At 36.4% G+C, this 14,325-nt stretch overlaps 1 protein-coding gene across 8 annotated transcripts in view; it reads right to left on the minus strand.

Annotated features, from left to right (window-relative positions):
- BRINP3 (BMP/retinoic acid inducible neural specific 3) overlaps window positions 1-14,325 on the minus strand; it is a 394,820-nt gene that overhangs the window by 74,650 nt on the left and 305,845 nt on the right. The window lies entirely within an intron of this gene.

Genomic DNA, 14,325 nt, shown 5'->3' on the forward strand with positions numbered 1-14,325 from the left:
TATATTAATGTTTAAAGAAAAAAAGAAAGCCTCTTAAATAAAAAAAATATATAATATTCAACTGTGTACTCTAGTTATTCCCTTTAACTGTGTTCCAATTGGTCAAGATATAATGGTATAAAAAACAAATGTATGCTAAAGAAAAAAAATTAAAAAGAATTTAAAGCTCAAATTCTGGCTTTTCTTTTTGTGTCAATAATTCTCATGTCTGAAATTGTCTTCTTTTCAAATGTCTGATTAATGAAAAGTAGGAACAAAGGTTGATGGTACACTAAAATAAATAATCTTCTAAAAGGCCTATTAATTATCTAAACACAGAAGATAATTGAGACAATAGCTAAAAGATGGAAACAATCCAACTATCCATCCATAGGTGAATGTGATACCAAGTGTGATATATACACAAAATATTATTGAGTCATAAAAATGAAGTTCCAGGGCTGGCCCAGTAGTGTAGAGGTTAAGTGTGAGTGCTCTGATTTGGTGGCCTGGGGTTAGTGGGTTTGGATCCCGGGGGCAGATCTACACACTGCTCATTCAGCCAAGCTGTGGTGGCATCCCACATACAAAATAGAGGAAGCTTGGCCCAGATGTTGGCTCATGGACAATCTTCCTCACCAAAAAAAAACAAAAAAAACATAAAACAAAGAATGAAGTTCTGATACGTGCTTAAACATAGATGAACCTTGAAAATATTATGGTAAGTGAAATAAGTCAGACAAAAAAGAACAATTATTGTATAATTTTACTTATATGAAGTCTCTAGAGGAGTCGAGTTCATTGAAAGAGAAAATAGATTAGAATTTCCCAGATGATGGGGAAGGGGCAAATGGAAAGTTATTGCATAATAGTTACAGAATTTCTGTTTGCCTTGATGAAAATTTTTTGGAAACAAATAGTGGTGATGGTTGTACAACATGGTGCATGCAATTAATATTACTGAGTTGTACAGCTAAAATGGCAAATTTTGTGTTGTATATTTTTTACCACAATAAAAATATTTTCCCAAAAAGTAAAAGATGGTAGAGTCTTTTCCCCCATCTCTCCTTTTCTTTCAATGTAAATATTAAGAACAAGGACTCAAAACAAGCTTTTTCTTGCTTTTAGGATGTCTTTAAAAGATTTATTTTGTTAAGCATATCATGTTGCAGCCATTTCCACATAGTACATGACTGGGTTTCCTCCACACATACGCACCAACAGGCCACAAGATTTGAAAAATGTTTTCAACGGCTGAAGAAGTTTTATTTGGCGAGTGAAATAAACCACATTTTAGTCACTATTCTACCTATAAAAACATTATATGGTATGCATTAAACCTCAGCCTCTTTGTGCCTTAATTTCCTCTTATGTAAATGGGATAGAAAGCTCTAGATGATGATAATCTCATTTAATTTTAAAATTCTATGACGTTATGAACAGCTATTTTAAATTATCTTTTAGTTAGTCTTAAATATCCAATTCAAAAACTGTTTTTTGCCAATGTCCAGCTACAGTTATTAGTATTTAACATACTGTGGGTAACATGTGTCAATACCTCTTGCTTGTATGTGGGCATGTCTCTATTACAGTATTTTAAAACCTTCAAATTGTCGTGAACATTTCTTAAACTATGCCATTCACATCACAGTGGAAAAAGTAGACTACATTAATACATATATAGAGAGAGAGCAATTAATTTATACTTATTTTACGTATTAGGTATATTTCAATATTCAGATCCAAACTATTTCATCAGTCCTGGAAAATGCACATTTTAACAATTAACAGAAAGTTATATTCATGAACATTGGGGTTATTTTTTCTAGAGCAAATATATATAAAGCCCTGGCATGGTTTGGACATTAAAGAAGGAAAAATAAACAAAAGGAAAAATGGACTTTTTACAGCAAAAATTATGGGGAAAGACTTTTGAGGATATATCCATCTGATACGCTTCAAATCATTTTTTCTTTTAAGTACGCAGAGTATAAACAAGAGATGCATTTTAGAATTCCAATTTCACAGTACCTACATTTTGTTTGGTCCCATATGTCTCTTTTGAGAAATTCCCTCTTTTGATTAAAGGAGTTGATGCATGGAAATTGGAAAGCATTTCTTGCATTATTCACAGAGCAGATGCCACTACTTTGAAAACTAATCATTCATTTCATTGTCATCTTTTACTTGAACACATTTGATAAGCCTTTATTGTTTCATGCGTATGCATATTTTAATTATTTTCATTGTTTGCTGTAATAGTATTCTGAAAGTTTCTAGTCAGTAAATTTATTCAAGTTAAAGAATGTTTTAAAATAGAATTTATTTAATTTTACCAAAGTGTATGTGATAGTGTATGTCAGCTGAAAACTGTCACTATGTAATTTCTAGGAAACATAGTTTTAACATGAGCCTTGAATAATTACTTCATTATGAAGTCATTAAGAGTCACCATTGATAGTCACTCAAAATATTTATTGGGCACCTGTTGTGCACAGAACATACAGATGTTTCAGTCTATGAGAGTATGGATAAACCTTTCATCTTATTTTTAAAAAATGACAAATGACATGAAATATTTTCCAATGATAAAATAACATCTTCTGTATCTATTTAGAAGTCAATCGAATCTCCAGAAATATTCCTATGGATATCTTTTCTTTCATTTTTGGCAATCAGTAAATTCACATTTACAGAATAAGAAAATAAAATTGGAATGATACGTTATAATTATTATCTAAATCTAGTGATTTACATAACAAAAAGAAAATACAATGATTAGAGGGTGCCAGATAACATTTTATCCTACAATAATTTGCAAAGTCGTGTAGAAGATAAAGTCCTATGGCTTTTCAAAAGTCAGGTAAACAGTGTCCTAAATGGCAGGAATAAGTTAGCAAAAGCTGAAAAGAAAATCTGACCCTTGAGGGAGTGCAATTAATACACAAATTTTGACCCACTCCATAATCCTGACTAGAATTGGTCAATTTTTACTTTTAGAAAGTTTTGTTTTTCCTCCAAACACTTCTAAGGGACTATTTGAACGATTTTTATCACTTTAGAATTTTCCCAACTTCTACGGTATATCACCAATAAGACTTTGAGCGGCCACATATCAATGAAAGTCTACTCAAACCATTGCATAAGGCATGAGTCTAGAGCTCATATGAAATTGACAAGATACTATAATGCCGCATAAAGTACACGGCCAGCCTGTTCAATAAGTTGTAAACTGGCCAATTTTTATGAGGCTACAAAGAGATATACCGGTATACAAGGGCGTTCATCAAAAACAGACCCTAAATCCTGAGTAGCTGCCTAGAAATAACTCGTGCTTTTCCTGTTTACTTTTTCTCTGAAAGATACAGCATATTTTTATATTAAAATACTTCAATATGGGGAGCCAATTAATCTGGATCTTCCTGTTTATGTACCCCACCCCATTCAAATGTTTGAGAATTACCTAAACAGAGCTTTATCTCTATAGAACCTGCAAGATCTGGGTCCTCACTTTTCCAGTTGCCCTTGCAGCTACAGAGCAGATGCACCATCTAAGCTATAGCAATCGGGTGTACCCACCCAGATTTTGGATCTTAAGCTGTTGATGCAATCACAAAGGGGATGCCCAGAGCAATTCTCTCAGGAGGCAGTGGTCACCGCAGTGAAGTTAGCGTTTAGTGTAATCTAGCAGTCACTGCAGTCAACAGTGATGACCTCGTTAAATAAGTCTTGTCCAAGATTCTTGGCTTTGAACTATGTAGCTCAAGAGCATGCTTTTCTAACCTTCTTGATGATTCTATACACTATCCAATATCCTTTACTGAATTCCTTATTAGCTTAGGTTAGCTGGAGCCTTTTTTTCTTGCTGCAAAGAATCTGGGCTGAAAGAAGTACTGGTATGAGATGTGGTTTGGCAATAGCCTCTATGGACAACAGGGAGAATATGGACTCGGTTTCCTGGACTGGTTGGAACAAAAAGCTTTTTAAATCCATGCAGTATTAAAGGTGGAACTTTTGACAGTAATATTGCCTGTGCCCATCTAGAACGAAGAGCTTGTTGTAGAAATAGCATTTGAGATTATGTTCCTGAGGAGAACTGAATGAGGAACATGAAAAATTCAAAGACTGAGGGTGAGTTGTTTGGGACAAATAGAGATGACTTGCTTAAAGAGCTCAAATTCCTACCCTTTGTTCTCAGAGCACAGAATGAATGCTAGGAGACTTTCAAAGACCTTGCTAAAGGAAACTTTTATCTCTTGCAGCTGTACGGCTTCAAAACAAACTTTGATCCCAAGATTGAATTTAAATTCCTGCCAGATCTGTTACATTAAAATTAGAAAGGACACTGAGTGGGAAGGCATGGGAATCTGAGAAGTGAAAGGTAGATATGTGGCAGGACTGGAATTAAGTCAGAATAACCCAAAGCATTAATGCTCACTTTCCTTTCTCCCAAGAAACAGTACATTCTTCCCTGTCTGATGGACTAACTTTGTCTTGCTTTCAGTCATTGTAATGATCATAATCAAAGGACTGACCTTCACTGGGAAGCCAACATTCATCAGGCCCCACTTCTATCACTCATCATGCCCCAGGGAAGTTTATTGAAAATATTCTAACATAAGACTAAGTTTTCAATGGCTATAAAGAATTTGCTAATTTGGCAGCTGGCCAGGTGGCATAGTAGTTAGGTTTCCTCACTCTGCTTTGGAAGCCTGGGGTTTGCAGGTTCAGATCCCAGGTGTGAATCTACACACCACTCATGAAGCCATGCTGCGGCAGTGTTCCACATGTGAAATAGAGGAAGATTGTCACTGATGTGAGCTCAAGGCCAATCTTCTTCAGCAAAAAAAAAAAAGAAAGAAAGAAAGAAAAAAAGAATTTGTCAATTTTTATTGGAGAAGGAACATTATACACATTGGTGAAAAGAATGCTGGCATCTCTGATGTACACTATTGACTGTTTTCTGTAGGTTGAGGACATTAGTCAGTGTGCAAATGTGTGAAATTGGGTGAGTTCTCTGATTTCAATGAGGATACAATTACCTTTCTGTGACCAAGGCCTGGTAGCAGCTGTTAGCCATCAGAGGCTCAGTGGACATAGGTATTGTAACAGACAACAGGTCCAGGGTGCTACTTAGAAAGGTCTAACTTGTAGGAATTTTACAGTTTATTAATCAGATCATGGTCTCCGAGGACTTAAATACAGCACCATTACCCTGAGGTCCTATTTGATTTGTATAATTGAAAAAAAAATTGTCCGGCAATAAAGACCTGACTCAAGTCATCATGAGAGAGAAGAATGCTATTCCATCGCATTCTCAGTACTGACTCATTTCAAAGATATACCACAGCTTAAGCAAAGCAAATTTTTCCTCTGTATTCTGAGTTAATTCCTAGGGACACTGAATGCCACTATATTCCATGGGTCAGAGTGTGGCCATGTAGAAATAAGATAGTAAGTTGCTTCTTTCCTGAATCGCCCTTGAATTATGTCCAGTGGGACCCTAATCCATTCTACGTCTATTTTCCAAATCCTTGACTAAAGAGTCAGGCTAGAAGAACATTGGCTTCCTAACCTGTTACGAAATAAGATCTATTAGGTTAAGAAGGATAAAACAAAGCTTCCTCTTCTTACCAAAAGATTAAATTCAAGACGCTATTGCTTGTTTTTTGTGCTTGACACACTTGCAGGAATTAGAGAGCCATTCAACGCTGAAAATTGTGAGGATAGTATTCACATCAGCCAGCCCTGGAGGTGTAGAGATTAAGATCCGTTGCTTTCACCATGTGGCCTGGGTTCGTTTCCCGTCAGGGAACCACTCCATCCATCTGTTGGTTGTCACACTGCAGTGGCTGTGCGTTGCTGTGATGCTGAAAGCTAGGCCACTGGCATTTCGAATACCCACAGGGTGACTCAGGATGGACAGATTTCAGCAGAGCATCTAGACTAAGACGGAAGAAGGACCTGGCCACCCACCTCAACAAAAATTGGCCATGAAAATCCTGTGAATAACAGTGGAGCGCTGTCTGATATAGCGCCGGAAGGGGAGAAGACGGCGCAAAAAGCTCTGGCAGGGCTCCGCTCTGCTGGACACAGGGTCACTGGGAGTTGGAATCACTCAAGGGCACTAACAACAAAATATTCATATTCCATCTCCAATTCACCCACTATGTTGGCTATAAGGTTAACCACAGAGCAACTCTAATTAAATCTGCTATCCCAGTTATGGTAGCTTCCCGGTGGCATGACTCCTGGCTCTAGGGTAAAGCTTCTTCTCCGGTAGAAATCGTTTTCTCTATCGTTGTAACTAGAGAAGACCAGAAGCAGTTTTCTTTCCTGTGTCAGTTACGAGAGTTAAACATTCTCATTTTATTCGAGGGTGAAATCATTTCTCAGCCTCTGTGTTACAATTTACTTCAAAGGAACGTAGAGCATCTCACCATGCCACAGGACATATTTTGTTAATGACATCATACTGAAAGACCTGAAAAACACGAGGCACAGGTATCCTGGCTGCTGGCCCATACCTGAGTTGTGCACAAGGACTGCAGATAAATCTCACGAAAACTGCAGCCCCTGATAACAAATCTTGGAAGTTTCATAAAATGATTGATCTGGTATCATTATTGATAATGATGACTTCGATGACCTGGATTGGGGTGGCAGATGTGCCAGCTGCAGATACTTTTGCTCTTTGATGTCCTCAAGAAATGGCTCCTGCTCTGTGATTTAGAGATTGTTCCTACAGCCTTTGAGCCAGAATCTCCTGTCCTCCTGCTGATTCTGTGAGGTCTCCAATCCAACGTCTTTAAATAAATTCCTTTTCTGCTGCAGTCAGATTCTATTCTTACAAGAACGCTGACTGATACAGTTAATTGAGGCCTCAAAGGTAATTACAGCCTAGAGTTTAACAAGAGTACAGCAAATATTTATTGATGTCTACTGTGTGCCAATCACTGTGCTAGTTAAATAGCTAATGAAGCAGTAATAATAATTATTGCGGCTATAACAATAGCACTTTTTTCATAGGTTTTCTGTGTAGATTAAATTAGATTACCATGACAACTTCATAAAATGCCTTTTATATAATTAGTGATAAATAAATGCTAGCTATTATCTTTCTTTTAATGATTTATTTAGTGTTTTTGCATGTGCTGTGCTGAGCACTTTACGTGGATTATCTCATTTAATCTTTACAACAGTCAGAGATGATGGGTACTACTACACCCTGCATTTTGCCGATGAGGAAATGTGCCTTAGCAAGGGTCAGCAAATTGTTCAAACTGACAGAGTTATTAATTAACGCCCAGAACAAATCAAGTCTAAACAAAGCATGACTCCTGCCTTAATAAGCATAAACTCTTTTGAGGGTTAGCTGGAAAATAAAATTATTTCTCCCTATATTTAAAGAGCACTTTTGTTTGGTAGACTTTTCATAAATGTTATCATATCCAATATCATAAGAATCATGCATTAGGCTGGGCTGGTTTTATTGAGATGGGATGTGAAACTAATTTGAATTATGGGATTATTGCACAGAGGCAACTGTGAGAGAAAAATGAAGAAAATAATAGACTAAAGGAAATGTAAAGGAGATATCATGTTATATTTCTCTGAGGGTCAGAACAATATTTTATTTTTCTTTCTATTTTTCCTTTGCAAAAGCTTAAAACAGCACATTACACACAGTGTGAATTAAGTATATATTTCTTAAATGGCTTAACCACTTGACAAGATCTGGAGAGAAATGGTTGAAGCTAAATATAAATATACACAGAATAATTCATTTGGAAAAGTAGGGTTTGAGTCTAGTCATATAAAATATGAAGCCACAAGTACCCATATGGGAAAATAAAGTTGAAATAAGATGTGTATTATAGTTCTAAGCCTGAACATTATTATGGAAAAAGGAAATTCAGGTTGAAAGCAACACTACAATATAAAACCACAGATAAATTTCTGAATTTGGGGATGAAAACTGACAAATGGGGTCCAGCTGGTGAAATTACAGTGTATGTAAATTTCAGAATATCGAGAAATAATCAATCAAAAAGTCCTACAATAACATGGGATCATCGCTTAAAAGCAAAACTAAAAGTACATATTCATGATTGCATAAGGAAAATTTACATTCAGTATCTTTTAACTATCAAGCACACTGCTACAGATTTCTTCTACAAGAATTCTCTTAATTCTACACAATAGTTATTGCTCTGTCCATTGTACAAAAACTGTAGCTATGATTTAGAGATGAGTAAATTTCTCCAAGTGTAAAACCTTGTAAGTAATACCTAGAGAACAACTATTGAACACACAAGCAGTATCTGCCTATGAGATCAAACTCATTTGAAATCGTGTAGCTATTATCAGACAGAGACTCCAGGGCTAGGCTGACAGTGGTAAGAAGTAAGAGATTTGACTTCAAACCCTTGAAATAGGAGGTAATTCTCAAGGGATGTACTTTCTCTCTGGAGGCAGGAAAAGCATTTCTGGTACCACTTTCCCCTTGTAGGCTAATTATCAATTTTTGCATCAGCTTTCATTCCTTTTCAACAATGAAAATGGAGCCCAAAGAAGTTTAATGATTTCCCTATGAACATAGGCCTAGAGAAAAGTTGAATTAGTACTTAAACTAAGAATTTTCACCCATAATTTGTCTTTTTTACTATGTCATCATCTTAAGTGTCATAAGCATCCATGAAAATATTTAATAATTACTAAAATAATACTAATTCACATATTATTCAACTATTAGAAAATATTTCTGGGGCTAGCCCAGTGGCGCAGCAGTTAAGTTTGCGTGTTCCAAGTCAGCAGCCTGGGGTTTGCCAGTTCGGATCCTAGGTGTGGACCTACATACCACTTGTCAAGCCACGCTGTGGTAGGTATCCCACATATAAAGTAGAGGAAGATGGGAATGGATGTTAGCTCAGGGCCAATCTTTCTCAGGAAGAAGAGGAGGATTGGCAGCAGAGGTTAGCTCAGGGCTAATCTTCCTCAAAAAAAGCAAGAAAATATTTCCGCACAGGACAATTTTTAAATCTATATAAATAAAACCATCATTTTTTGATGTTCAATTGGCAAATTTATAATTAAAGTCAAAACAAAGTATAGATATCAAGTAATTCTGATATAGTCTATTCCCAGTAAAGTTCCAAGTATAGATAGGACTCTCGATGTGCTACAGAGAAATTATCTTAGTGCCTGGTTATTTGATAGAACCTTAATACATTATTTCAGGACTTTGGAAAACCAAACTTTAACAAAGAGTAAACACACCTTTTGAATAATGAAACTTCTGAAAAAGAAAGCAACTGAGATCCTACACAGAAACAAGAAGGAAACCGTATCAAGCTAAGGAGTCTTTCTCCACTAGCCACACAGTGTCTCTATACACAGCTAGGCAGGATGGGAAGCCACACAAAGGTTACGTGGTCACGTGATATTCAGTTGAAATCTGCTTTCTTTTTCTTCCTTTCTTACAGAAGTCTTACATATAATTGAAGTAGCAACCAGAAGGAAAAAAAAATGTGATACAATGTTCGGTAAGAGAGTCAATGCTTGTGGTGACAAATCAACACCTAAACATATATAAAATGCCTAAGCATAATTGATATATATGTGGAGGAATTATATATATAGGAATTCCTATGTACATAATGTATAGAAATTAAGGATATATGTTTAGCCTTAACTCTTTCCATGAATATTTATATATTAGCCTTTATGTGGAATTAAGAGATGTTATTTCTATTTTTATTATGCCTTGATCAAAAGTGATTCCCCATATTTTTTAATTTTGGAAGACTTTTGTCTCTGGATTCAATTAACCAAGTATACTTTGCGTTGCGTTCCTCCAATCCATTTTTCATAATATGACCTAAGTTTGCCAGGAATTTGACTTTTTTGAATAAAAACTATATGTGATGCTTCTAATTGTTCATGTTTAGTCTATTTATTCCAAATGAAAACACCTCAGAGTGTGGTATTTACATTTTACATACTGTTGGCAGCCATGCTCAATTGTTTGTTATGAACTTGACACACCATCATCACCAGTCCAAAGCTGAGTACTCTGTCCCCAAATCCCGTTCCTTTTATGGTGCCAGGTTGGAGTTTGTCAAGGAGAGAAACTTGTGGGATGTGGAAGGCAGACATGAAGCGCAAGCCATCATTCTCAGAAGCTTATAACAATGAACACGTGACAGTCAGACACAGTTCTTGCCAAAATGCAGTGACATAGTGGCTTCTATAGATTTAGCAGCTCCCACAGAAATGGCAGCTTGCCCAGGGGCAGCAACTTCCAAATACATCTGAATGGGCTCGCTCTTCACAATGGCCAGACGCAAGCAGCCTCTGGAACCTGTCCACAGGCTCCAGCTTTTTCACCCTTACCAGGACCTTGAGATTAAGTGGACTATGAATGTTCATCTAATTCTCTGTTTACCTCTTTCAGTCCCTCACTTTCCAAATTCCTGCCTCATGTAAGCACTATTTCCTATCTCCAGCTCCTTGTTCCCGTAATGCCGCTAGTGCCTTTATTTTCCTAAGCTTGGATGAAGAAAGCAGGTGAGGCAGCTGGGCTGGTTTCCTACCAGATCCATTCCCTTCCAGAACATTGATTTTATTGCTGATGGCAATGGGTCCAAATATAAAACTACCCGCAGCCTCTGATGGATATGTAACAATATTCTGGCCAATGTGACAAAAGCAGCCATCTGCAGGTATGGGTGGGGTGCGTGGAACTTCTGTGTGGGCAAAGTTTTGTTTTTCAGATTTAGGTACTGCCCTTCGTCCTTCTCAGCCTATCCTGCATCCTCCTGCGTGAATTGCAGACCTGAAGCTGGAGCAGCCATATCATAGCCACGAGAGAAGAGCCAACTTTGGTCTTCATCTCCTCAAGCCCTTGAAGGGGCCCTGGCCCTGAAACCTTACTTCTGCAATATACAGATTCCTGTAATTGAAGATGGGAAAGGAAGAGTAGGGAATGACGGTTCCTAAACTTATCTCAAGAGCCCCTTAGATTCTTAGAAATTACTGAGGACCCGAAAGAGGTTTTGTTTGTGTGGAGTATTGTACAGGTATTTGCCATATTAAATTAAATATCCATTTATTAATTCAAGTAAAATAACAATAACTAGCCCTTTACATAAAAGCAATATATTTTTAAAAAAATTATTTTTTTCTAAACCAAGAAATATTTTGTGAGAGATTGACCTTATTTCACATATTTGTAAATCTCTTTAAGGTGAGGCTTGAGAAAATACTTGATTCTCTTATCTGTTTCTGCATTTAATTGATGGCAGTGTCACACATCATGTAGCTTCTAGACATCTCCACTGTACACTCATAAGAGAAGGAAAGCAAAAAAAGAAGTGATAATATTTCAACATCATTATAACAAGAGGCTTGATCTCAGGGAACAACAGGTTTCTCTTGAACACAATTTGAGAACTGTTGCTCTAAAGAATAGTATACATATAACCAGCAATATTCAAAGTTTACATACTAGGTAGAAAATGTATATAATATGTAATTAATACACAAAATAGCCATATAGTTTTATATGTAACAACAAACATTAATGCTACAATAATAAGAACAAGCAAGACCAATTTCACAGTAAGAGGCAGTATCACATTTTATGTGCTAATCAAAAGAAGATGATATGCTACCAATTTCAAGGAAAGGGACTTGTAATATTCATTCCCCAAGAATTTAACAAGTAATGTTTCATGTTTCAAATCATCTAAACATACTAATCAAGGAGAAAAGTCGTATGTTAATTTAAATTTAACAGCTCCTGCGTGTGTTCAGTAATCTTGCGTTTTTTCATCGTAGATTATCTTGGAATTTCATGGGGCAGAGAAACAAAACTGAGACAGTTATTAATTGATTTTTTTTCTTGAAATGGGCCACCAAATTTCCAAACGGGAGCATCATATTTATTTGACCTGCTGCAGTGGTGAGCTGCTGTGGCCACGGCTCTGAAAATCGCCATTCTTATTCTTTGTGGAGAACTCGGAGAGTCAGTCATAAAAGATATAAATGGCACCGTATGGTCTCAGAGCCTGATGGTTTTGTAGAGTCCTGGCACTGTATATAAGAAAAGTGGCCTCATAATAAATCATGGCAATATTACTTCTTTCTCACAACAATATTTTCAATAGTAATCTAAGCAATAAAAATAATAGCAGGTCTCACACCACTGGCAATATTAAATTGAAATAGCAAATTGCAAAGCTAGTGAAATTGTTATCAGAGGGATTGATCTAGACTAGAACTGATATTTCAGCCTCTTAAATAAATGTTCAATAAAGTGATGCTTCACTATTGTGCAAGCATTATGATGGTGATTTCCCAAAGATATATTACTTAAAAATATCTTCCCATCTCCCAAATGCTGGGGCAGAACACAAAGAACTAAATGAAAATAGTCTTATTTTTATGTTTCAATGGATTTTAGTTGTTCACAACACATTACTTAACTCATCCTGAAAAAGCTGGAACTCTCAATTTCAAGGAATGTTTATTTGTTTTGGAAGCCATAGGGACATTAGACCTCAGCCAGAAATGTTCTTGGTTCTCTGTACAAATAAATGCAGTCAATGTAATTGTTCAAGAAAGATTCGGGACGAATTTTTTAAATATTACAAATTATACTTTTCTTTTTTCCACTGCATATTAAGGAAACATACAAAAAGATTACAATAAAATTTTTGCTTTTAAGGGACACTAAAAATACAAACAGAAATCTCTCTATGTATTTGTTTATTATCAATATCCATCTATCTATTTATTGGTCAGTTGATCAATGGCTCTATCATCTCTTATATGTCTTATAATTGTCAGCAGAGGCTACATTTTGCTACTTTAACAAACCATCCCCCAAATCCTAGATGCTTAAAACGACAATCATTTATTCTTGCTTACGTTACATGTCCAGTGAATCAGTCGTTGGCTCCGCTGTACCCCAGGGCTTACAGAGGTTCTGCCATGTCCTAATGTCACACCCTGGAACATAAGCTTCCCTAGTCTTCACAATAGGGGAAGAGCATGGCATGTGTCTATTTTATTTTATTTAATTAATTAATTTATTTATTTATACTGCCTTTGCCCATAAATGACACATTTTACTCGCACTTACCCTTTATTTGTCAAAACTTATCACATGGTGCTAACTTCAAGAGGACCAGGAAAAATAAGGGAGCAAATGGAATATTTGGTGAGTATTACTGTCTCTACAGTTTGCCCTTCTGATCATCAATTATCTCTTTCTTTTCTTCTTCCCACATATAAAACACACTCGACTGTTCCCCAGAGAAGGTGACCCAAATATCTCATCACTGTGTCAAGTGCAAAGGCCAGATTCTCCAAGGGATGGGGACTAGTTTGTTAATTTCAGATATGGCTTCCATTGGTCAAGAAGTCAAGAAACTAAAAAGGTAACTTATTTGCCTCCCACACCTAATATAAATGATACAGGAGGGACAGAATCCCTACAATAAACACTATCATTTGTAAAGAATATGAGTAGGGGACACAAAGAAGTCACTGTTTGTAGCCATCTTGAAATACCCCACGGCAGATACTATTATAAGGGTTCCTTACCCAGGAGGTGGAGAGTGTTCCTTGATTAGGCTCTGCTTTTACTTTCGGGGAAGTTCTCGCCTTTAATAATTCCCCTTTATCAGTAATTGCACCCACAGGTCTTTTTCAGAGATAGTTCTTAGATCTGCTACATTTCTTTAAGTTTTTGCTACTCTGCCAGTTTAAAGGGACTGGCCACCTTGAAGCTATCAAGATTTTAAGGGAAGGTCACACTCTTCTGATTCTGATCTTTTACTGAGTATGTGTCCCTTAGGCTTTCCCTTTTTACTTTTTAATTCTTGGAGTCAAGAAACTTATCTTAGTCAGGAGGCCTGAAATTTCCGGACTCTGTCCCTTTCCTTTCCCAGAGAGAGCTTGCCCCTTTAATTACATGAGGCAGTGGGCTCCCTTGCAGGTAATTAAAGACAATAGCATTACAAAAATGTGACATAGGTTGACATCTTTCCTTACTATCCATCAATTGACCACAAGGCCAATGTCATCTTTTTTTGTTTGTTTGTTTGTCAAGGAAATATGTCACTGCCAATATGCAACTTCTGTGGCAGTCAGGAGAAACAAGGTTGTACAATGACAACAAGCCCAGACACAACATAATCTATGCATCTTTGTAATTATTTGGGGACTCACTGTCAAACTATTTTTTGAAAATAAATCCATAATGCTTTAATGCATAATTCTAATAAAAAACTTTAAAATTACCTACCAAATAACTAAGAAACAGAAAAATAATGTGTC

Source organism: Equus przewalskii, chromosome 31, assembly GCF_037783145.1.
Source record: "Equus przewalskii isolate Varuska chromosome 31, EquPr2, whole genome shotgun sequence".
NCBI lineage: Eukaryota > Metazoa > Chordata > Mammalia > Perissodactyla > Equidae > Equus > Equus przewalskii.